This window comes from Pinus tabuliformis, chromosome 4_1 (assembly GCF_031772625.1).
Source record: "Pinus tabuliformis cultivar Carrire ecotype Pingquan chromosome 4_1, CPIR1, whole genome shotgun sequence".
Taxonomy (NCBI): domain Eukaryota; kingdom Viridiplantae; phylum Streptophyta; class Pinopsida; order Pinales; family Pinaceae; genus Pinus; species Pinus tabuliformis.
Genome location: NC_142303.1, coordinates 845,414,949 through 845,440,369, shown reverse-complemented (window position 1 = coordinate 845,440,369; position 25,421 = coordinate 845,414,949).

Genomic DNA, 25,421 nt, shown 5'->3' with positions numbered 1-25,421 from the left:
GGAAATGTTGGCAATACTACATGCACTTAAGAAATGACGACCCTACCTAATGGGAAGACACTTCAAGGTAAAAACGGATCATGATAGCCTTAAATACTTTTTAGAACAAAGATTATCCTATGAAGAGCAACAAAAGTGGGTCACAAAGATGTTGGGTTATGACTTTGAAATCATCTACAAAAAAGGGAAGCAAAATGTGGTGGCAGATGCACTCTCAAGAAAGGATGAGGATGTGGAAGCATTTTTGTGCGCCATTTCTATTATCCAACCAGATTGGATAAACGAAGCAAGGGAGAAATGGAAGAATTATGAAGAAGTGTGGGCACTTATTCGAAAGTTACAACAAGATTCCAGTGCATCTAATACATTTAGCTGGCAAAATGATTTGTTATGTTACAAAGATCACTTATACCTCTGTAAGAATTCCCAACTCAAACAAAATATTCTTATGGAATTGCACACTTCTCCCTCAGGAGGGCACTTAGGATTTTTAAAAACTTACCACAGGGTTAAGAAGGAATTTTTTTGGGATGGCCTTAAATCAGATATTCAAAAGTTTGTGGTGGAATGTTTGGTTTGCCAACAAAATAAAGTTGAAACAATTAAGACCCCTGGTCTATTACAACCTTTATCCATTCCAAGCCAACTTTGGGAGGAGGTTTCAATGGATTTTATCGCAGGTTTACCCAAGTCTGAGGGAAAGAGTGTCATCATGGTGGTAGTTGACAGACTTACCAAGTATGCACACTTTTGTGCATTATCACATCCATTTAAAGCTAATACAGTTTATACTGCATTTATGGAAACAATTCAAAAGCTACATGGAAACCCAAAGATTATTGTAAGTGACAGAGACCCATTTTCACTGGAAATTTTTGCACAGAATTATTTTCTTGTCTCGGTACTCAGTTAACTCATAGCTCATCTTATCATCCTCAATCTGATGGCAAAACTGAGATAGTAAAAAAATGTTTGGAAGGATATCTTCGTTGCTTTGTATCTGATAAACAGACACAATGGGTCAAATGGTTGCCTCTGGCTGAATGGTGGTATAACTCTTCCTTCCATACAGCAACAAAAATGACCCCATTTATGGCACTTTATGGATATCAGCCACCATCCATCACATCATCTTTAAGAGAAAATTCTAAGGTTCAAGCAGTGGAACATCACATCGAGCATCAATAACAAGTCCTCCAACTCTTAAAGGATAACCTCGTGTTGGCATAGAATAGAATGAAACAACAGGAAGATAAACATCGTAGCGAAAGAAGTTTTGATGTACGTCATTGGGTATTCCTACGGCTACAACCATATAAACAAATGTCCCTAAATCAAGCTAAGAAGGATAATAAATTATCACCAAAGTATTATGGTCCGTACAAGGTGTTGCAAAAGATTGGTACTATGGCATACAAATTGGAGCTTCCTGCAGCTTCTCGAGTGCACCCAGTTTTCCATGTTTCATGTTTAAAGAAGGTTATAGGCGACAGGCTCCCAGTTCAAACAATATTGCCAAAACTTGAAAAGGAAGGAAAAATTATATTGGAATCGGAAACAGTCACAAAAAAAAAGAACTCGACAACTACAAAATTGATCAATTTAGGAGTATCTCATCAAGTGGAAGAACTTATACATTGAAGATTCCACATGGGAGGATGAGAATTTTATATAGAAGCATCCAAAACTACTCAAGTGTTGAGGACAACACTTTTTTGAAGGAGAGGGGCAAGTTAGGTCCCTATAATACTAGTGATTACCCCATTACTATTGTAGTTGTATCCCTTATTAATATTTTTGTGCCCCTATTGTCCCCATATTGTTATTACTGTGCCCCATAGAATCCCTCTATTATTATTTTTGTGCCTTTATATTATTATTATTATTAGTTCGACTGGGTTATATTGTGACTCCTTAGACTGCTATATATAGAAAGGAGGTTTTGTCATTTGAATGAGAAAAGAATCATTCATTTGTGTAATGTAAAGGAGGTTGCCCCCTCGAAGAGGCTGAATTCTAAGGCATTGATCTATCTTTCTATCTTTTTGTGAGCTGGCTTCATAACAAATTTACAAGCGCATTCACCCTTCAGTGCGAGAAAGTACAATGAAATCGTAGAATCAGAGAGGAACAAAAGCATGTCATTAAGAAAATCCTAATTTGGATCCTTTTCATTGGATGTACTAAAGAGAAATATAAAACATACCTGTACAAGGACGAATCATCCCAGTCGATGAACATTGGACACAACATCTATATCTATTTAAGCATCAATGGATTGTCAGCGTAGTGTTACTAATAAATCAAACTTTTGTTTTATAAGCAAGAAAGTTGCCTCTTTTTCTGGAGGAAGTACATAGGAGTTTGTGGTTGAGATAAAAAATATCATCTATCATGAGAAAAACATATTCCAAAATCTCAGTTGGAGCATTAGTAAGATTCAAATCTAACTTTCGTAGCTTTCGAGCTCTAAACGTAGGAGGAGGTGTAGGGTTTGAACTATCCCACTTAAGCCAACTCTTGAAATTGACCCTTCAATAAATTTAGTACATCTCATCTGTGGATTTAATCTTGAACATACTCAATCCATTTCCTGCCATAACTTTGGTGAACTTCTCCATGTTATATATCAATTCCCTGTTCAACTTCATGCCCAAAGACTCAAATCCCCTATTTCTCCCCATCCTAGAATTTGAATGAGAATTAGAATAAGAATTACAGGGGGGGAAGTGGGAGCCTAAGGTTTTCAACTCTGAGGAAACCTCTATTCAATTTTTGAAGCCATGTTGTTCCTGATGCTGCGCATCCGTGAGATGAGGAAGACACAGTTATAGAGTCCATATCATGCGGCCTCATGTCATGTGGAGTCTAGACGCATGAAAAAGAGCCTAAAACACCCATGTCCTACAAACAACGATGAGGCCGGCCCTATCCCTATAATTCAAGGGTGAAAACAATACAACCACGCTTTTGGTCATAGAATCGACCAATCAACCTTGTTCTCCTCTTTCTTCCTAACTGCCTCTAACATTTACCTTAGCCTACAGGGTTTTCTCTTAAACCTCACCTTAGCCTGCAGGGTTTTCTCTTAAACCTCACCTTGGCATGTACGGTTTTCTCTTAACCTTCAATTCATTGTGTTTTTTTCCCTCACTATGCGCAATTTCCTGGTTTCCCGAGAAGTTGACACCCCATCGGGATTCATTTAATAAATTATAACTCAAACATAATTCTCTTAAAAATTTTACATAATTTTGTAAATGTGAGCATTAGTTTGATTTTTTTAGTAAAGGAAAAAAGAAATATAAAAGATTTCGATAAAATTTTAGTAGTCAATATTAATATATATATATATATATATATATATATATATATATATATATATATATATGAAAATATCATTAATATCAATATTCCCTCAAAGCAAGATTGTTATTCAAAGCATTTCTCGCTCTAATTTCATTATAAAAATTTAATAATTATTTTCTTTATAAATATTATTAAAGTAAACAAAGGAAAATAAAAACAATTTTTTTAATAATGTCCAACCAATTGGTATAGATTAGTCTTAAGCTTTAATCATAGCACACACGGATAACATTGTAGGGATGCTTTTTGTCCCAACAAATGTAAACAATAAGAAACCAATAATTCCATTTGTGAAGGGCTCCAACTCATTGAGAATATTGAGTGGCTCACCGACCTAAGCCTCAACTCAACAATAAACACCTTTTGCACAAGTAACTATAACAATTGTTAATATGGAATTGATACCAACAATTGTGTAGCGAGAAGCCTCTAGTTGGAACTCCATATTTCAGGCCTCTAATTGCAACACTATACTTCTTCTCAAGGATCTGATATATAAGAACTGTATTCACTCTTGCTCTTAATACCACAATAGTACCTCCAAAAATGAGATTCTTCTATTAAAAAATATCAAGCTCACTCCAAAAATGAGATTCTTCTCTTAAAAATTCTCATCTCAAGCAATGAGATTTAGTACTCTAATCAAGATCCCAAGTCCTCGTGCCCACTTAGAAAATGTTGTGAATAGTATTCAAGTGTCTAATCACTTCATAGAACTATGACCAAAATAACTCGCTCTTACTCATAACGGAGGCTATATATATCACAAACCTATATAACCATAAGTACTTTAATTTCTCTCTAATAAAAAAAAATCACAAACCTATATAACTCTAATTACATTTCTTTCTCTCTAATAATTAAAAAATAATGACATTATTTCTTTTCACACTAGTAACTAGGAACATCCATTTACTTTACTTTCACACTAATATCCAAAAGAAATGAGGTACTTTCAACAACATTTTCTACAAAGTAATTATTATAAGTCCTAATTAAGTATTAGGACAAAATTAAGTGTAAAATAATTAACAAAAAATCTAACTTTGTTATCAACACCTTAAAACCTTAAGCTCCAATTAGACATAAAGACCAATATTTTCTTAAAGTAAATCATCATTTACCTCTTTTAATATCTCACACATAATATACATTTTCATTAGTCTAAATATGGGTGCAATTATATAACCATCTTGGGCATCATGTGGGTACCAAAATCAATTCAAATCCTAGCACTATCTTTAATATCATTCCATAGCCAAAAATAGCTAAAAATAGCAATTTATCATTTTTGGGATCTATCTTTTGACATCTACAGATGGCTAGCTTGGACATTGATGGTTAGCTAGCTTTCGACACTAACAGTCAGTTAACTTCAACACTCTTAATCAACTAGCTTCTTATACTAATAAGAAACTAGCTTCTTACACCGATAATTAGCTAGCCTCAAAAAAAACAATCAACTAGCTTCGACATTGATAGTGAGCTAGCTTCTGACATCAATACTCAACTAGATTTTATGCTAATAAGAAACTATGAACATGAACAAAACTAGTAAGTTAGAAAATTATGTGGAAACAAAATGATTCCAACATATTGATATTACATTTTGTCACATTCATGTAATTCAATGGTCTAGCAACAAAAATGGAATTTCATAGCTTCAACAAACTTTATGACAAAATCTATTACATTTTATTTAGTCTCACACTTTACCATCTACACCAAACCAAGCTCAATCATGTCTTTGAGAAAAGGAAACTAAACTAGACTATGTTTAGTCCTTGTATGAAATGTTGATGATATACTAAATGTGATGGCACTTTGACTATAGAAAAAATGTCCACATAATATTGTTTATAGCTTCCTTGGTAGCTCCTTTAGTAGCAATGCCTTCATCCTCTGCACTTGAAAAAGCAACAATATACTACTTACTAGCCATCTAGTTGATGGCTCCACCAATAAAATTCAAATACACCTATAGAACAATGAGATAATACGACACAATATGTAGGCTATTAGCCAGGGCAAAAACATCTCCAACTTGAGAGGAAAAACCACAAGAATTCTTCTTCTTATAGAATTTTCAATTGATGAATTCCAAGACCTAGACCCTTTACCAATATCCCCTACAAGAGAAATTCAAAGATTTCTCCTTGATGTGCTTCCTTGACAATCTTTAGACTCAAATAGTTTTCTTACAATATGTAACATGCCCAAATGAGTCATTTATTCATGACAATGACTCATAAACCCTAGAAGATCTCAATGGGAGCTTGACCTATAAAATAAATTCCTCTTGAGCATGAAACCCATGCCTCAAGAAAACAACTACATTTTTTCTTTTACATTGAATACATAAAAAAATGATTACATATGTCATTATGAAGACCCCACTTAGTTACATATTTCAACACTCCCTCTTAAATAGGGAGGTATTCGTAATCCATAGGAGGTACTTGGACATTATAAATTTGAAGAATTCTCATAAGAAGAGTCAGATTGGTAACCCATCTGTTTAGCATCATATCCTCTAACATTGTCACATAAAAAGGCCTTGACTAGCAATTCTATCTTTCCATGAGATCAAAGCACAATGTTGGCGAGACCAATGATTAATAGACACCATCATCATTGTCTCTATCGAAACATAACCCACCCAAGTTCTCTCAGAGTATGTTCCACTAGGACTAGTCTTATCTTGGATTCCCAGTCCTCAAAGAATATTAGTCCTCTATGACTACTCTTATCTTAGATTCCCTACCACATCCTCAAAGAGTATCAAATGTCAGATGCTTACCCAATCCTCCATTATTTCTTACCAACTGAAGACAAGAATGATGTTTATATATCTCCCTCTCATCCAAGGAGGATATATCTATTCCAAAGAAGTAATGTACCCATTCCTATAATGAATGTACCCAATCTCCCTCTTAACTAGGGACTTTCTTCCAGCAGCTCTCTAAGTGGAGATCATGGAAAAATCAACTACTTGTAGAGCTTCCTCTTTTGATGTCATGAATTTCATCTTCCTTGATATGAATCCTTCATCGTTGGGACTTATTTGTAGGGAATAAACCATCCATCACTTTTATTCATGAATCATGCCAGTCATGTCATCCTTTATTTCATCGGAAAGTGATGCATTAGTTCATATCTGGTCTTCCTTCATACATTGCTACCTTCTTCACATCATGTTTCCTTCAGGATATTTCATCCATCACATGAGTACTAGTTGTAGGTGACATCCACACCTCTTCCTTTGGTAGCCTTGTATTAGCCCATCCAAATATTTTTCAAAAATGAACATCAAATTAACATTACCTTTGTGATGGTCTTTTCATCATGACATCTTCTTGTTTGCATCAACATCCTACATACATATTGGCACGTCTCCAAAATGATATTAAATGTCAAGTGTCTCCTTCCTTTCCAGACTTCATCAGACTCTTCATACCTTTTCCATGGGTATGTCATGGTTAATTCTTCTAGTCATCAAATGTTGATTTCCTTTTCCATGTGGCCATAGTTGCATTTTTCACGATCTCTTCTTCCTTTCTTCACATATTGACCCCCAAGAACTTTCATCCTTAGTTCCTCCTTTATTATCAACCACCTCATATTCCATATCAGGACATATTGTGTTGCTTTCATCTAGTTACTATGTGAACCATACCTTCATGCATCCTTCCAAAGGAGGAGATCCCTTTCTCTTGATCATGCTTATGAGGTAGAGCATTTATCCCTAAAATCATATGACATTACTCAAATTTATCAAAGACATTCATACATACCTCATTTCTTCCTTTTGATCATCTAGACTTCCTTAGACAACTTCCTAGATTGAAAGTTCTTCAATCATCTTGACCTGCTTTACTCTTTTCTCATCATACCATCATCCCATGAATCCCTCACAAGGTGGAATTCATGGCGAGACATTTTCCTTTTTTTATGGGTGAACCTTCCAATGAATATTCCAAATAAGGATCTTAATTATCTTTATCCTCCAAATGCATCTTTTGAATGATGTATTACGAGCTCTATACTACATGACTTTATTCTATCCACAAATACTACTTATGCTTCCAATGAGGTTACTAAGAGCTCCTTTCCACTATAGGTGACTTCCATAGATTTCTACTTCAGCCCTCTTGTAATCTTTTTATGATGTCCCAAGCTCTTTCTTTATATCATATGCTTCTTATGATGCAATCTCCTAAAATGATGCATCCTATCATGCCTCTAATGTTTCCTACCATGATAGCTATACAACAACTAAATAAAAAAGACTTGTAAAGAACTAGGTGAAGAAGATCATCTCAATCATAGTAGAGATCCTTTACTTATTCTTTATTGGACTTCTTCTTTTCAACTTCTTCCACTTCTTTAGTGATATCAGATTCTTCCCTTCCTCTTTTGTTTTTTTCCTTCTTGAGATTTGGACAATATCTCTTGTAGTACCCATATTCATGATATCCATAGCATTGAACCTTCGACATGTTCTTCTTCTTTTTTTGAGGAACAAGCTTCCCTTTTCTTCTATCCATGGAAGCAAATGCTTGAGCTTGCTCGCTTGATCCTACATCGATTTTTTCCTTCAACTTGGTTTCTTTGATTTTGCATAATGACCATAGATCATTGAATGGAGTAGCTTCCTTCTTCCCATAGATGCTTGGTGAAGTTTCCCCATTCATATGGTAGTGCATTGAGCACTATGGTAGTCATTTCCTTGTCGGACATTATTTCTCCCAAATATTGGAGTTGGTGTCTTATTTTTGAGACCCTCATAAAGTATTAGGCTATTCCTTGTTCTTTTGATATCTTCATCTTGTAGAGTTCTGTCCTTAACGAGATCACTTCTCCCGTAGTGCTTATGGAGAACGGTTCTACAAGTTTATCATATATTTCTTTTGATGTTTATAGTTTTTATACATAGGTAATGTGGGGATACTTGATGGATTATATGAGAATCATTTGATTCCCTACTTCCCCTTTCATGTACTTTGCAAGAGCTTGAGCTTCTTCCTTTAGAGGTTTTGTGATTAAGCCCTTAACATGTTCCACAAATTCATTTTTTATGAGGATTAAAGTAGTCCTCTTATTCCATGCAAGAAAGTTTGATGACCCAACCAACTTATTGCACTCCTTTTGAAAAGACATTTTGATAGACTCATATGTGGACATAAAGATACTTGTGAAGGTACTCCTTGATGATGATATCTTCAATATGTTTCCTTATTGAGTTTGATGATGATATGGTAATACAAGATTTATTCTTGAACAAGATGTCTTCGTTCAAATAGTGATCCTATTCTTAGTGGGAGACCACCTTGACTTCTTGATGATGTTAACAACTCCTTTCTTGCTTATTTTGGATGAGTAGACTTCAATATGTTTTGATCTTATATTTGAGTAGAGATAAGGGTATTTTTAAATCTTCTTCCTTGAGATGATGATTTGAGTGAGGTTCCCAAGAATGCTTCTAGTGTGGGATTCTTCTTTGATCAATGTAGGGTTTTGACACTTCCTTCAAGATGATGATGAAATACTTGTCTTCGAAATGCCTTTGATATGAGAGGATATTCTTGATAATTTGAAGCCCTTGATATTCTTCTCGAACTTTAGTTCTTGAGTGTCATTTATTGAACTTCCCTTCCTTGACTTGTCACCTTAACTCTAATGCCATGTTGATAAATCTAAGGAAACGAGGGGCGATTTCTCTTCTTGATAACTTCTTATGATGTGTTTTTAATTTCACTTATTTAGCTTCTTCTTGTACTTTTTATTATTGATGTTTTTCTATCTTTAACAATTATAAATACATATAAAACAATGAGACAAATAGAAATAGTATGTAGGCTATTATCCAAGTCCAGAATCTCTCCAACTTGAGAAGAAAACCTACAAGAATTATTCTTCTTATAGAATCTTCAATTGACGAATTTCAAGACCTAGAACCTTTACCAATACACCCTCCAAGGCCAAGTCAAAGCCTTCTCCTTGATGTGCTTCCCTTTCATAAAGTCAACTTTAGTCAAACTCACTTTCTAATGGTCATAGCTACTCATTTGACCTCTTTCTCGGCCCTACAACTTCTTGAATGCAACTCAAACTTACTGCATAAACCCTAGGCCACATGTGTGAGTGATAATATGGATACATTGTCCTCTTTTCTTCGTCTCTTGGTAATATACTTCCTCTTCAACAAGTCGACCTGCAATATGAACTCTTTTCCACCTAAGTTCAGTCCTCTTAGAGTGACTGTAATTTCTTTAGTCTTCTTGTTGTAGAGAGATACCCTAATCTTTGCACGTGTGAAGGATTTTTTCCCTAAAACTGATCAAAAAACTCTTTGCTCTTCCTTCTTCCTCCTTTGTTGGGTATTAGGCTCATCCTTGTTTCTAGATTGAACTTCTTTGATGCTTGAGTGAGTCCCTTTGAGTGAGGTCGATTCCTCCTTTATATAGGTATTGTTATGCTCCAAAATAGGCTGACTTCATAATGCATATAGGCCGAATTGACTTGTAGCTTGTATATTTGGTCTTGGAAGGGTTTCCTTGACAATCTTTAGACTCAAATAATTTTCTTACAATATGTAACATGCCCAAATGGGTCATTTATACATGACAATGACTCATAAACCCTAGAAGCTCTCAATGGGAGCTTGAACTATAAAATAAATTCCTCTTGAGCATGAAACCCATGCCTCAAGAAAAAAATAACAAATTTATTTTTCTTTTTACATTGAATACATAAAAACATGATTACATATGTCATTATGAAAACCAAACCTAGTTACATATTTCAACACAAAGGTATTTGAAGAACCATATTTTCCAGATATAGATACAAATGTACCACTAGAAAAGGAAAGTGTATCTACGAGTTTCTTTTTGATGCCTATGGTCACGGTGAAGGTAAAGAAGGTAGGGTGACTAGTATGACAAATAGAAGTTGTGTCCAACAAAAGTATTTACTAGGGGTGAGTTGGAAAGTATATTGATATTAGTCTCTTTGGATTGGTTATGGGACATGCTAATGGAGAGGGATATACCTACAATTTATAGTTTGAGAGGTGATGATGAGGTTGGTAGATATGAGGACAAGCTAGTAAAGGATACAATTGAGAGCACAAGAGAGGTCACAAAGACACTACCTCTTTTTCCACAAGAGAGGGACATCCAAGTACAAACTATAGATACATCTCATATGTAGTTAGTATGGGTAATGTCATATTATGATATTAGTAGACACACATTTGTGTTCCTGCTGGGAAAGATGACACCTACACTAGAGGATTTAGACTAGATCATGGGTATCCTTGTATATGGTGCCATCATAGAGGCTAAGGTGTTTGACCGAGAAGAATACTTTCATGTAAATTGGAGGTAATATGTTGACTCTCTCCACCCATAGAAAATGATAGCTCTTATCATTTTATAGCTTACCTTAAAACCCTATGGTGACTAGGTCAAGGTTTGAACAAGCCTCCACTGGAACATCATCTCTATGGAATTTGTGAAGTTTGAGCTTATATAAGATAAATTCCAAGCCTATTTTTTGATGAAGTTTGATCCCATTTTGGGGTGAAGTTCAAGCCTTATCTATGATAATATATGAGCCCATTCAAAGTTGAAATCAAAGTCTATTATGTGGTGAAGACCAAGATTTTTGGGACAGTAAAGAAGGCCTAAATTTGTCCCTAATACAAATCTAAGTCAAGAATTTGGTCGAGTTCATTGTGGATAGTTGAAAGACAATTTGTGGACAACTTTTGGAGGGCTGACTTGGTACTTGTTGGACACTCGTCTATCTCAAGAGAGGGTAAATTTATGTGTGTCTTTCATGTTATATATTTGCATGCAACATCCTATTAAATGTTTCAACATGTTGTTTTGACACCCATAAAATGTAGATTTCTTATCATTCTCTTAGGAAGGATATGATGTCTTACATCCTTATAAGTACAAATATTTTCATTAGAATGTGTCCAGGGAAATGGAACAATCTTCTACTTTGTAGAAGTCCTTTTTCCCAAGCTAGTTGGACTCATTATCATTGTAGAAGTTCCAAACTTTAGAGATACCATATTTGACTAGTATTCTCTACAAATTATTGATGCCAGGATTATCACTTATTGATCCCTAGACCTCTTCACCTAGTATTCTAGAAATGTACTCATTTATCGACCTCACCATTATTGAAAGTGAAATTTTACATCACTATTTTTCATATTTTTCATGAAAATTTCACTAGATTCCAAGAGAGGTGTATGTAAAAGGATGACAAGGAGTTGAGAAGGATTTGTTCATGATTGAAACACCCAATTATGTTCGTAACATTAGTTTTTTAATGAAATTTTATTCCACCTTGCTTCACATGGGTTCATATGACAACCCAACATATGGAAACGACTCATTCCAGTTAAGGGAATTGTATGGACTTGATCCATAAAAAAATTGAAATGTAATTGTCCCATTCGAGAAGAAGCCTTGACAAATCTAAGGCTTATTCGAGTTAAGGGAATTTTATGGACTTGATCCATAATTTTTTTAAATGTAATTGTCCCATTTGAGAAGAAGCCTTGACTACTCTACCTTAGAATTGCTTCTCATATAGGTGTCATTCCAACTAAGGGAATTCTTATCTTGTTGAAACTTGTTAAATTATCACTAGACATTATCAGTCTTTGTGAAATGTAACTTAGATATTTAAGAACATTTTAAAATGATTTTTAAATGCTTTAAAAACAATTTAAAATGATTTAAAATGTTTTGAAAACATTTTTGAAATGCTTTGAAAATCATTTTAAGTGGTTTAATAACAATTGAAAATGATTTAAAACCTTTTTAAAATGTTTTAAAAACAATTTAAAATGATTTAAAATCAATTTAAAACAATTTAAAATGCTTTAAAAATAGTTTACAATTATTTGAAAACAAATTGAAATACTTTAAAAATAATTTAAATTTCTTTAAGAACAATTTTAAATGATTTTAAAATGCTTTAAAACAATTTAAAATGCTTTAAAAATAAGTTAAAATGTTGTAAGAACAATTTAAAAGGCTTTAAAAACAATTAAAATGCTTTTAAAATGATTTTCAAAACATTTTAAATTCTTATCTTGTTGAAACTAAAATTAACACTAGACATTATCAGTCTTTGTGCAATGTAACTTAGATATTTTTTACTTAATCATCCTCCTTATCAAATTACTTCATCTATCCAGGTTGCAATCCTGCTAATGAACAATGTAACATGTGAAAATTCCAAATTTTACATGTGTCCCATTTCCAAAGCTTATGAAGTTGATTGGAGCTAATGAGGAAAATCATATGGAATTTTTGAGAATTTGGAATATGACCAAGGATATATTGTGTATGCATGAAAAAAATGACCTCATTTTGATCATTGAGAAATAACTGGATCCAACATGGATGGCATCTGGCTTGAAATTTGACACAAAAATATTGTTTTGAATGCTCACTTCAAATTCAGAAGATTTGTAGAAGCATTTATGTGGACTCATATTGTATCAAGCTTTGCATCCATATCTTGCTATATTTCACATTCATTGCCCTATGTTTCTTACTTATTTTGGTTCTCTGATAGAATGGAGAATGTTTACGAGATTATCAATTTTGGTCAATCGCAATAACATTCTAATAAACAAGATAAAAAAACTTGAATCTATGATCTTCTCATATTTGAGATGCTTCAAAATGGTAGAGTTTATTATAGATTTAATTTAATGGCCTTGGTCATTGTCTTCAGTCCATTGAAATTATGGACATTGGATTACATAGTAAGGTTTTGTCCTACTTTGTGGACCTCTTATGATACTATGAAATTGTATCATAAGAATATCCCAAAACCTCAAATTGGAGAGTGCGGGATACTAGGCATAGTTGTATAAAACAATGATATTCCAAATGGAAAATTAGAAGTTCCTTTAGATCTTATATTCTAGGATAAATGAATCTTAACCATAGCTCATTGGTCAAATGTTATCTTCATTCTTCTTAATTAACTAATATCTTTTATAGTGGTAAGAAAGACTACAATTATGGTTAAATATTATCTTCATTATTCTTAATTAATTGATGTCTTATCTAGTTGCAAGAAAGAGGACAATGAAGTAAATGGATGCAAGGTGGCTTGGTACTTCAGAGAATACATTTCAAGAGAATTTTCATTGTTTTTTGTTGGTTAGCTTTGATGGAATGGGGCATTTCTAAGATACATTTAGATGATCGAAAAAAAAGGAAAATTAATTTGTAGTATCATTTGGCTTATGCCTATTTATTCTTGTAGAGAAGAAAATGTAAATCTACATTTAAATGAGGACTCCACCAAGCTACAATTTGGAGAGAGAATGTCATATTAGCTACACATGAGCCCATGGATGTAAAAATTGACAAAATCATGTTGAATATTAAATGTAATATCATATAAAGTATAAAAAAAACAAATGGAACATCCAACACCATGGTTAAAAGTGCTTTCTCCACATGGAACAGATTGTAACATAATTTTCTACTTTATGTCACTTTCCTTTATACCAAATTCTACTTCCAGGGTCTTCCATGCTTCTTGGGAAGATGTAGCTTTTTCTACCTTGCACAAACGCTTCTCGTCCAATGCATGTTTTATAAGATCCAATACTAAGGCATCATACACTTCATCATGTGGGTTATTAGACTGATACTCAATCAACTCTTTACATCAGAGAAAAAAAAATAAAAAAATTAAAAATAAAATAAAATTAAAAAAATAAAAATAAAAATAAAAATCATTTTGAAAATTCCCGAAAATTAAAATTTTTACCAGTAAACTTTGGAAGTGTTACCAGATATATCCTGATCCATTCATCCTCTAATTGTTCTACTTCATCTACTTGTATTTTAGATGCCTTGATTTTGGTGAGAACCTCTATGAGCTCTTTGAAATACTTTGGATTTTCCTTTCGATTTATTTTCTCAGTTTGCTTCAATATTTCTTTATGACCCATGACTGTCGTCTTTCTTTTGTCTTTTGTCTTCTTTCCTTATTGTGTCAACCTTCTAGAAATTAACATCGCATACACTTGATTATCTTTAAAACTAAACATTTTAACCTTCACTTTAACGATGGCTCCCAACAACTACTAGCAACTTTGCTAAGCTATTATACACAAATTCTTATGGAGGCTCATGGCTAAAACTTACAGTGGAGACTCCTTCTTTGGTCAGTGGTGGTGGCTCTTTCCTCTTGATATGGTGGTGACTCTGTAGGCTACTCACCCTAATATTTTAGTAGTTGGGTTTACAAACTCTCAACGAGCTCTAGTTTGTACTTATGGAATAATGGATGCAAACTTTGTTATTTAGAGGTAGAGATAAAGATGAAAACACAAGACAAATAAGTACACAAGCTTCTGCTTGAATAAACAAGTTTAGTTCGTTAATTATTCTCTCATATACATCCATTGAGTTGCTGTTATTCTCTCTTATTACTTCACATTACAATGAACAAATCATGAGTATATAAAAACTAAACTTTCTAAATATGGAATCATGCAAACTCTAACTTTCTTTTCCTCATGCAAACTATGACTTGACACTTTAACTAAACTTTTTTAACTTCACTTTAACATAAATCGACATTTTTATTTTCCTTAACTTAGTTTTTCTTGACAAGGCGTTAACTTTTTAACCCTAACTCACTTGAATTCTAATATTAGACTTAACTTGCTTTCCTTTACTTAACTTAACTCTTCATACATTCCATGCATATGAGAGTAATTACTATTTCTATCAAGTTAAACTTTTTTTTTATATATGAAAAAGTTGCGATCAATGACAGTGAATCAATAGGGAAGTTGGGGATAAGTTTGTACAAATTGTGTGCTCTTATAATTTTTAAATTTATATACGAGATTAGAGTTCACTTGTTTGTAACACATTTGAATATTTTGACAACTATTTGACCAGTTGGGTTGTTGATTCTCTAAGATGACTTTCATTCATATAATTTGCATATTTGTTATGTTAAGGCATAATTATATGGAATGATTATCTACATACTTCAATAAGTGCTAAACCTATGAATTTTAATAATAGTGAAATATAAAAAGTGAGGTGTAGTATGGAAGCATGTAGTTTCAAATTGAGAAAATCGATGAGTGAAATGAGTCACGATGCACCATAAACCTATAGTGGTGGGCCATCTAGGTGCGCTAAGTCAACCTCCGATGTGGGTGACTATAAGGGAATGACAATGGGCTTTTAGATTAAATTAAAGTTTATGCTAGAGGTACTCTTTCAACCTCCTTCATAATTTATTAATAGATATCTCTATTAAGTGAGGAAGTTAAATCACATAGTCGTTATTCTCTAGTTTGAAATGATATCAATTACTAATATTACTTGGTTTCTTAATAAAGCATTCATGGTTTTTTAATTAGTAGATTAAAATCTTTACCAAAATCTTAATACCTAACAATAAAAATTAATATCAAAAAATACTAAACTGCATATTACCATATATATATATATATATATATATATATATTACAATAAGGAAAAATTTAAGTACTAAAATATTATCTAAGAAATAATTAAATTCAATTATTATTTATATTTTTAATATATTTGTTCAATAGTGAAAATAAAATTGAGATATGAGTATAAGACATATACCATAATCAAATTTTCAAAAACATGAAGGTTTAAAATGTATATGTATATGTATATATATGTGTGTGTGTGTGTGTGTGTGTGTGAAGATTTTTTTTAATCGTTATATTGTATCTTATTTCTTGCAAATTTATATGAAATTTTTTGTTGAAATAATTGAAATATTTTCACATATTAAAAAAAAAAAAAATAGTTCATGGAGTGTAATTCAATTGACAATCACCTTATTATAAAGTATTATGTAAAAGCATGAGATTCCCTTAAATCAGGCCAACCAAAGAAAAATTAATCTATTTATTTATTATAATTGTAGAATGTGGTATGTATTTTGTAATTATTTTGAAATCAAATTATCTTTAATTTATTACTTTATGTAATTTTTAATATAATTTTTAAATAAATATATATTAAATTAAATACTTAAAAATTAGTTTAAAATAGTATAACTTTCACAAAATGTTATAATTTAATGTTATAATTAATTTAAAAAATAATATGATTAATGAAAAAGGAAAAATATAATATAAAAGAAAAAATTGATATGATTAAATTTCATGTGGTTTGAATATTTATTTTCAAAAATTAATAATATAATTATCTCGTATCCACTCATGGAATCTTTGTGCAAACTTCCTGAATGCAATGATAGACAAATTTTTGTTGTTGTTTTCTTCAGAGTTTGCTACCCCAACAAAATAAAGAGCCCAACAAATCGTTATCTTTATATAACATAGCATCAATGGTAAGTGAAATAACAACCTCACTATAGACGAGAGATAGTAGTGTCAGACTTAAGGCACACAGTCAGAGTCAATTTTGCATAATATTGTTTTAAATTGATATGGTTTTTTCTTAATTGTTAATTGTCTTAAATAGGTTTCATCTTAATTGCCATTGTCTTAAGTGACCATTGTGTTAAATATAAAGTTTTGTCTTAAAATATTTTTGTCTCAAATTGTTTTTGTCTTAAATATAAATTGTGCATTAAAATATTTTTGTCTTAAACTATTTTTGTCTTAAATATAAAGTTGTGCCTTAAAAAAAAATTGTGTGTTTTTGTATTAAATATAAAGTTTTGTCTTAAATTTTTTGCCTATTGTCTTAAAATATTTTTGTCTCAAACTGTTTTTATCTTAAATTTTATATTTAAGACAATTCAATTGATATTAAATTTTAATGTAAATAACTAAAATAAAAAGTGATTTTTCATCTTAAATATAAAGTTTTGTCTTTATTTTTTTTGTCTCAAACAATTTTTGTCTTTAATATAAAGTTGTCTTAAAATATTTTTGTCTCAAACTGTTTTTGTCTTAAATTTTACATTTAAAACAATTAAACTGATATTAAATTTTAATGTAAAATAACTAAAATAAAAAATGATTTTCGTAATACAAAAGATTTCTTGTCTTAAAAAATGTGTTAAAAATGGTCTTAATGTAGTAGTGATTGTTACTTAATGCTCTACTTTATTGCTTAAAAGTTACTAAATTTATAATACTGGGAAAAAAATATATAAATTTAATGTTTCTTTCACTGCTTTAATATATATATATATATATTTGTTTTTATTAAATATATGAAATATTTAAAAACTAATTTAAGATAATAATTTAAATTTTAAACATAAATAACATTAATTTTCTATTTCTTAATCTTTTGGTTCAAGTATATTTATAGTGATGGTCCTCACCGAGATTGGGTTTAGTTGAGTGTGACCTTGCTAAAATGTTGAATATTTGTTTTTCAAACTTGCACAATCCACGACAGGAGAGATGAAATGCATTAAAAAAAAAAAACTCTGTTAATAATAAATAGCACAAAGCTCCTTTAGTTATTATGCGTTATTGTCTCCTTCTATTTGAAATCCCCAAAGATGAAAGGAGCAAACAATGACCTGAGTGACCCAAAGATGAAAGGAGCAAACAATGACCTGAGTGACCAAGCTTGTAATGGAAAATTTAACTCTCATTCCTTGAAATTTGACCTTACATTTGACCTTTCCAAATATATACAAGAAGTGCAACGGAAGTTGTGACAATGACACGTAATATAAAGTCACAACACGTAATATAAAGTTGTATTAGATGATGTATGTGAATAATATTTTTCAAACAATTGACATGAAATAGAGAGTTTGTCGTGATCTTTGGCCGGAGCGCGGGAGAGCAAGCGGTATCCAGAGAGATTTCGACACCCTATCACAGACCCGCACAGGTTTCGGCATTTTTGTCAAGGATAGACACCTGGCGAGAGTTTCTTCTGGTTGTTGTGGCTCGCAAGGCATTCTGCCACCCTGTGTCATAATGTTGGTTTCTGCATGCGTTCTCGGGTATCAGCCACCGTTTTAAGCTCATGACAGAAAATTCCTGGGAGATCTAAACACTTTTGCAGCTGAATGGCTTAGTGTGGTTTATACTGCATGCATTCTCGGGTATCAGCCACCTGTTAAAGCTTAAGACAGATTATTCCTGGGAGATAGCAGCTGATTGGCTTAGTATGATTTGTTACAGGTGTCAACTCTCAGACATTTTGTCTGTAGGTCCTAAAATCTCGCCACCCTGCGTATAGGATATAGGGTCATGCATGTTATCCCCTCCTCTCCACTGGACACGTTGATGGTTCTAGTTTACATGTAAGGACGCCTGGAACGGGAATAGGAGGGTGTTACGTCGACCCTTCGAGCCTACAAGTATTCCTTCAGAACGCTTAATTGTGTTTTTCTTCTCTCAAATCCGGGGGCCTTCTGGCCTTGGATTTCACGGCAATTTTTGTTGCGAGGGGAGTCTGCACCTGAGTTTTTCCTGTGTGCAAAATTCGGGCCTCTTTGGGTCTCAGATTCTTCGGGGCTCTCGTCCACTCTTGCATGGCTCTCTCTGGACCGGTTTGGACGCTCTCTCCCGCTGCTCCGGTCATAGCTCAAGGAGGTTAGTTATTCTATTCTCATCATAGTTTTCTGTAAATAATTTCTGAAATGATGATGTCTGTTTTCAGGGATGGTAGCAATCTGTTTTAACAATATATGGTATAGATATAGGCTAAGCAGTGGTTCATGATATAAAAATGCTGAAGGCAATCCTTACAAAGATAAAGAACTCCATAGTTTTTTACAGCCCCTGTACTGATTTCCGCATTAGAATAGGGGAATTGTGGTGCGTTTTTCAGCCTATTTGTTGCTGTATAGACTGTCACGATTATCCTTCTGCATAGAGCTTCAATCTCCCTTCTGGTTCCAAAAGTGGTTTCAAACGACTGTCGGTATACCAGAATCAGGTTATGGCTCTCCTATCTTTCCGGTGACCGGAAAATTCAAAATCTTCCCGAATAGTTATCAGTCTCTGTCTATCTTTATTGGTGATACCTACGTCCAGTTTCAGTACACACCCCTCTTGACTAGGGGAATGTTAACTTGTCCTGCTCTGTCTTATCATCAGATACTTTTTTAGTCTGTCAACTGATCCGCCTCCATACTCCCATTCTGGAGTCTTCTATCTCTAGCTGTCCGCACCCACACTCCGCAGAAGCTCTTAATTATTCCTATCTAGTTGCGTACTCTTGTCAGGATTGAATCCACGGATAGATCTTTCCTGATCTGTCTTATTAAATTTCTTATCCTCCAGGCATTACTCTATCTGGGGTTTTTTCACAGAAAGATCTACGGGCTAGATATTGCTTGTACTTCTACTGTGGTGATAGATCCCAAAACACTTATCTTTACCCTGATCGCGTCCTATCATCCATAAATGATGGCGGATGAGTCTGACTCATCAGCCACGAGAGCGCTTGTACAGGCCACCATTCAAGCAGAAGAGGCGCGGGAAAAAGGATCAAACCTTACAGGCTGGCAAGCAACAGTGGAGGATATGATAATTAATCCAGCCTGTAAAGTGTTACATGGATCAAAAAAGGATTTATCTAGGAAAGGCGACTCTCCTTCCCTCTTTTTTAACAAATCCAAGAACCTTGTAAAGACAGTTCCTCCCCCGGAAGCTGTTTCTCTGGATGGTACCACCCTTTCAGAACGAATCGACAGTCTGAAGAACTTAGCTCTGGTCGGGAAGTGGAATTTCCCTGAAATGGATGACTCGGTCATGAGGAAATGGTTGTCAGAAAAATGGTCTCCTCTGATAGGGTATACCCCTATCATCTCCCGGCTCATGAAGGAATGGTACTCATTCCATTTCTTAAAAGCATCTGATTTAGAGATGATTCTAAATAATCCCTGGGTTTCTGGCAGAAGTTTCCTGGCACTTTCTCGTTGGTATATAGGTTTCGATCCTTTAAAGAACACCCCATCGAACAGTTTAATATGGGTGAAACTCCCGAACTTGCCGCTGGAACTATGGTCAGAAGAAACTCTCTCAAAAATTGGCAATTCGATTGGCAGGTTCGTGTATGTAGATCCCTGGTGCAGAGGAGAGAAAGACAAGCGAATTGCTTGGATCCTTATTGAGAAACCTTTCAAAGGTGGATATCCCGATCATTTGGAGTTAGCTTGGGGCAGTTCTAAAATCCATCAAAGGTTAGACTTTTGGGGCATACCCTTCAGGTGCTCCTGGTGTCACAAAACTGGACACTTGATAAAAAACTGCAGTCATCGAGCCTCCAGAAGAATTAAGAAGTCCAAATTCAATCTAGATAGGAAGTCTGAATCCGACCACTCCCTGGAATCTTTGGAGGTTCGGGAGACCTCCCTACAGGTGGAACAAAAACATGCGGCTCATGCTATAAAGAAGAATCAACATATCCATGATTCAATATCTCAGCCAGATCCAAATTGCTCCCTACAAGACTCTCTTGGTCGGGTGGATTCATATTTCTCGCCTCCTATATTCGCTCAAATTCCGGAGCCCCGTGAGGATATCCCGGTTCCTTCTCCCCCTGTTATGAATCAAAGGGACATTGTTGTTGGTTCTCTCCCAATCCAGATATCCTCTTCTTCCCCGACCCCTGTGAAATCTCGTACTGATGTTTCAAAAGGGAAGGATCCAATAAGAAATGATCATTGTCATGTGCTCTCCCCAGATAATACGCTCTTAGATTCCCCTGTCAACAATCTTGATAGTGACATTGACTATCTTCTAAATAGGACATCTCTGGATTTTGAACCACTGACCATCCACAAGCCGATCAGCTCGCCCATTCATAATATAAGTCCAAATTCGGCAAAAAATATAACGGTTAGGAAGAAATCTAAAGGAGGTAGTCGTCATTTTAGAGGAAGAACTGTAGCCACTGTACATGGAGTAAGGAATTTATCACTTGTGGAAGTTCCTGTTTTGGATTCACCTGAGCTTCAGCCTCTTAGAGCATGTATGGCTGGCGAATCATCAAAATGACCTTTCTTGTTTCTATGAATATCAGGGGCTTAGGCGCAGCTCCAAAATTTAATGCGCTAAAAGATGTTTTCTTCAGGGCTCATCCAAAGATCATTTTTATCCAGGAAACCATGCATCCTAGCTATGTGTCAATTGCTTACTTTAGGAGAATGTTTCCGCAGTGGTATATGGTTGCCACTGAGGCAAACGGCCAGTCAGGTGGTCTTGTCGTTTTGTGGGACCCAGTGTCGATAAGGGCAAAAGCTTACAAGTGCAGTGCAGGAATTCTTATAACAGCATCTATCAGGGGTCAAACTTTTGTTCTCAACTTGCTAAATATCTATGCACCATACAAAAATAGACTTTCTTTTTGGGAAAGGCTATTTCAATCCCGAATTTTTGAGATCGATTCTCTATTGATGGTGGGTGATTTTAATCTGACTCTCAATCCTGATGAATGCTGGGGTAATTGCAGGAAAAATGACCCACTGGCTGATAGAATGAGGAAAGAATTACTAAATAGGGATCTGGTGGACATTGCCCCTGATAAAATGAGGCCTACATGGGACAACAGTAGGACCGGACAGGCCTACATAGCAAAGAGAATTGACAGAGCCATTATGCATGCCAGCATTATTGCAAAAATGGGATTGCCAGTATTATCCATCGGGAATGATCACTCTTCGGACCATAGACCCATTTTCCTAAAATGGAGAGAAAATTCTATCAGACTTGGCTATCCTTTTAAATTCAATAGGATACATTTAGCAGACTCTTCTTATAATGAAATAATCTCCAGTAAATGGAAGAGCCTCATTGAATCGGAAATGGCGCCTTATATGCCTTTCCGTGTTAAAATGGAGAGCTTGCGGGCCGTGACGAAGGAATGGCAAAATCAAAAGAGGAGAAAGGATAAACAAGAGCTGGAAAATACACGGAAGGAACTGGATTCCCTTCTACAGATAGCTGATCCCAATAGTCTTTCTTTAGAACTAAAAAGCATGATAAGGAAGTTGGAGAAAAGGAAACAAATGATCCTGCTAAAGGAGGAGGCTACATGGCGCCTAAAAAGCAGAGCCATATGGCTCAAGGAGGGAGACAGAAATACGAGATTCTTCCATAAATTTGCAAATGCAAGGAGAGAAAGGAACTCCATTTGGAGCATAAAAGACGGAACCGGAAATGTTCTCATATCACAGCATGAGATCACGATGGAGGCCGTGAGATTTTTCCAAAATCAATATAAAAGAAGGGAGGTTCTCTTTCAAGATGCTATGTGGGGAATAGAGTTGGTTCCGGAAATGTTTGATGAAGCTGCAAATGATGAGTTTATTAAGCCAATTTCTGAAGATGAACTTTTAAAAGCTATCAAATCCTTTAAAAAGGATAAAAGTCTGGGCCCGGACGGATGGCCAATTGAATTCTTCTCCCACTTCTTTGACCTTCTTAAATTAGACTTGCTGCAGATGGTCAAAGCATCTCGGATGTCTAGAAGCATCCATTCTGCCACTACTTCAACATTTATAGCTCTAATTCCAAAAAAGAAGAGGTCTGAGTCCTTTCATGATTTTAGACCTATCTCGCTTTGCAACATCATGTTCAAAATATCCTCAAAAATCATTGCGGAAAGAATGAAGCCTATCTTAAATTCCTTTATTTCGGGGGACCAACATGCCTTTTTAAAGGGTCGTTTTATTTTGGATGCGGTTGCCATGACACAGGAAGCTCTGTTCTCAATGCTGTCAAAAAATAGGGACGCGGCCATCCTCAAGATTGACTTGCAAAAAGCCTATGATTGTGTGGATTGGGGTTTTTTAAGAATCCTACTGGCAAAAATTGGACTGAAGTCTCAAAGTGTTAATTGGGTAATGAGCTGTGTTGAGAATGTCAAATATTCAGTAATAGTAAACGGATATCCTTCGCCTTTTTTCCAAGCGGAGAGAGGACTCCGACAGGGATGCCCCCTTTCCCCACTGCTCTTCATTCTGGTAATGAACTCTCTCAGTTTGCAGATAAATAAAGCAGTTGTGGAGAAGCGATGCCGCCCGGTAAAGATTTGTAAGGAAGTCTCCCTTTCTCATAATCTCTTTGTGGACGATGTCCTTATCTTTGCTATGCTTTGTAAGGCCTCGTGGATTTGCATAAATGATATTCTCACCAAATTCCAGAGAGCTACAGGCCTGTTTATCAATAAGGAAAAATCCTCCTTGTTTCATAATGATTCAAATATGGAGATTGTTCTCTGGATATCTGATCTGATGAGTATTGCTCCTCTTTCAATAAAGCAAGGGTTTAAATACTTGGGTTTCTCCTTAAAGGCAAAAGGGAACTCAAATATGGACTGGCTATGGCTAATAGATCGGTTTTATAAAAGGATTTCAGCATGGGAGTTAAAATTTCTTTCTCTGGCTGGCAGATTCATCCTTGTACAGGCCGTCCTTACTCAACTTTCAGTCTATTGGGCTCATATTTTCTATCTCCCCGCTAGCACTATAAACCATATGAACAGATTGATTGCAAATTTCCTGTGGGGAGGCCATTCATTTCAGAACAAAATTCATCTTGTTAAGCTCTCGGCTATTTCGAAACCAAAAAGTGCCGGTGGATGGGGCCTGTTGGATTTGCGCACCTTCGGAAATGCCCTTCTATGTAAATCTCTTCATCGAGGTATCTTTGGCGACGGACCATGGAGTAAGATTATAAAGGCAAAATACCTTCGGGGCAAGAGTATTGAATATTGGTACAGGAGGCGGTCCATTGGTATCAGGAGGGGATCGTCGATTTGGCAGAGTCTCAGGAAAGTGCATCATTTCTTCATGAAGTATTTTAGCTGGAATCTTTGCTCGGGAGCTAGTATGCTCATTGGTTATGATCCTATTTCTTGTGCCCGGGAGTTCTCGTTTCCTCTGCCGTTGATCCTCACTTTTCATAGGCTGGGATGCTTTACTTGGGATAAGCTGATAAAAGAATGGTCTGGTCTATCCCCGGTTTGGAAAGATGGTGAAGACCTGCATCTCCCCCTTTCGATGCTCTCCCAGTGGAATTTGGTAAAAGCGAGCCTTTGTAGCTTTGGAATCACGCGATCAGGTACAAAAGATCTTCTGGTTTGGGGCCTCAAAAGATCCAATCAGTCAATGAGCGTAAAGATTATCTATGCTGATCTGATCTCTGTCACTGAAGGCAGTACTCAGTCGCAGTTTCCCCCCTGTCTCTGGAAGGCTGCATGTCCTCTCAAAATGATTATTTTCTCCTGGCTGTTATTTTGGAACAAAAATCTTACATGGGAGGTCCTTCAGAGGAAATCATGGCAGGGGCCGAGTAGATGTTCTATGTGCCTCAATGATGCGGAATCAAACCTGCACATGTTCTTTCAATGTGCTTCGTCTCTCAATATCTGGTATGATTTGTCTTTACAGTTTGGTTTTCCTTACATTATCTTCTCTTCTGTCCAGGATGCCTTCATTTGGTGGAGCAAACAATCCTCATCTTGGAGGTCGTTGTTTATCATTTCCTGTTGGTTCTTGTGGATCTGGCGAAATGATCAAATCTTCCAAGGTTCAGGGGTTCCCCTTCATGCCATTCTTCAGCGAATCCTGGCTTGCCATGAATCTTTTCATCAAAATGTCTGTTCGCCAAATGTGCCTGCAATATGATTCTGGGGTCTTTTTTTTCTGCTCCGGTTTTGCTGGTAACAGTCTTTATATTTTTGGATCTCTGCTTCTAGGACGATCTGTCTGTTCCTATTTTCGTATGTGTTATCTGTAAATGAAAACATTATGTGGACTATCTCTTCCTGCTTCTGTATAAATCTGTGGCAATCCAGGTCATGTGGGCTATATAGATGTGATGTGTAGGTTTTTTTCCTGCTTCTGATATGGAGCTTTCGGACTATCCGTAAACGTATTTCCTTTTTTCAAAACATGTGGGGCTTCTTTTCAGCTGAATCTGCAGCCTTATGTATGGAGGATCTTTATATTTTCTTAATATAAATCTATGTTGGTTTTTTTTCTCTAAAAAAAAGATTTTTCAAACAATTGCATATGACCACCTTGATAATTCA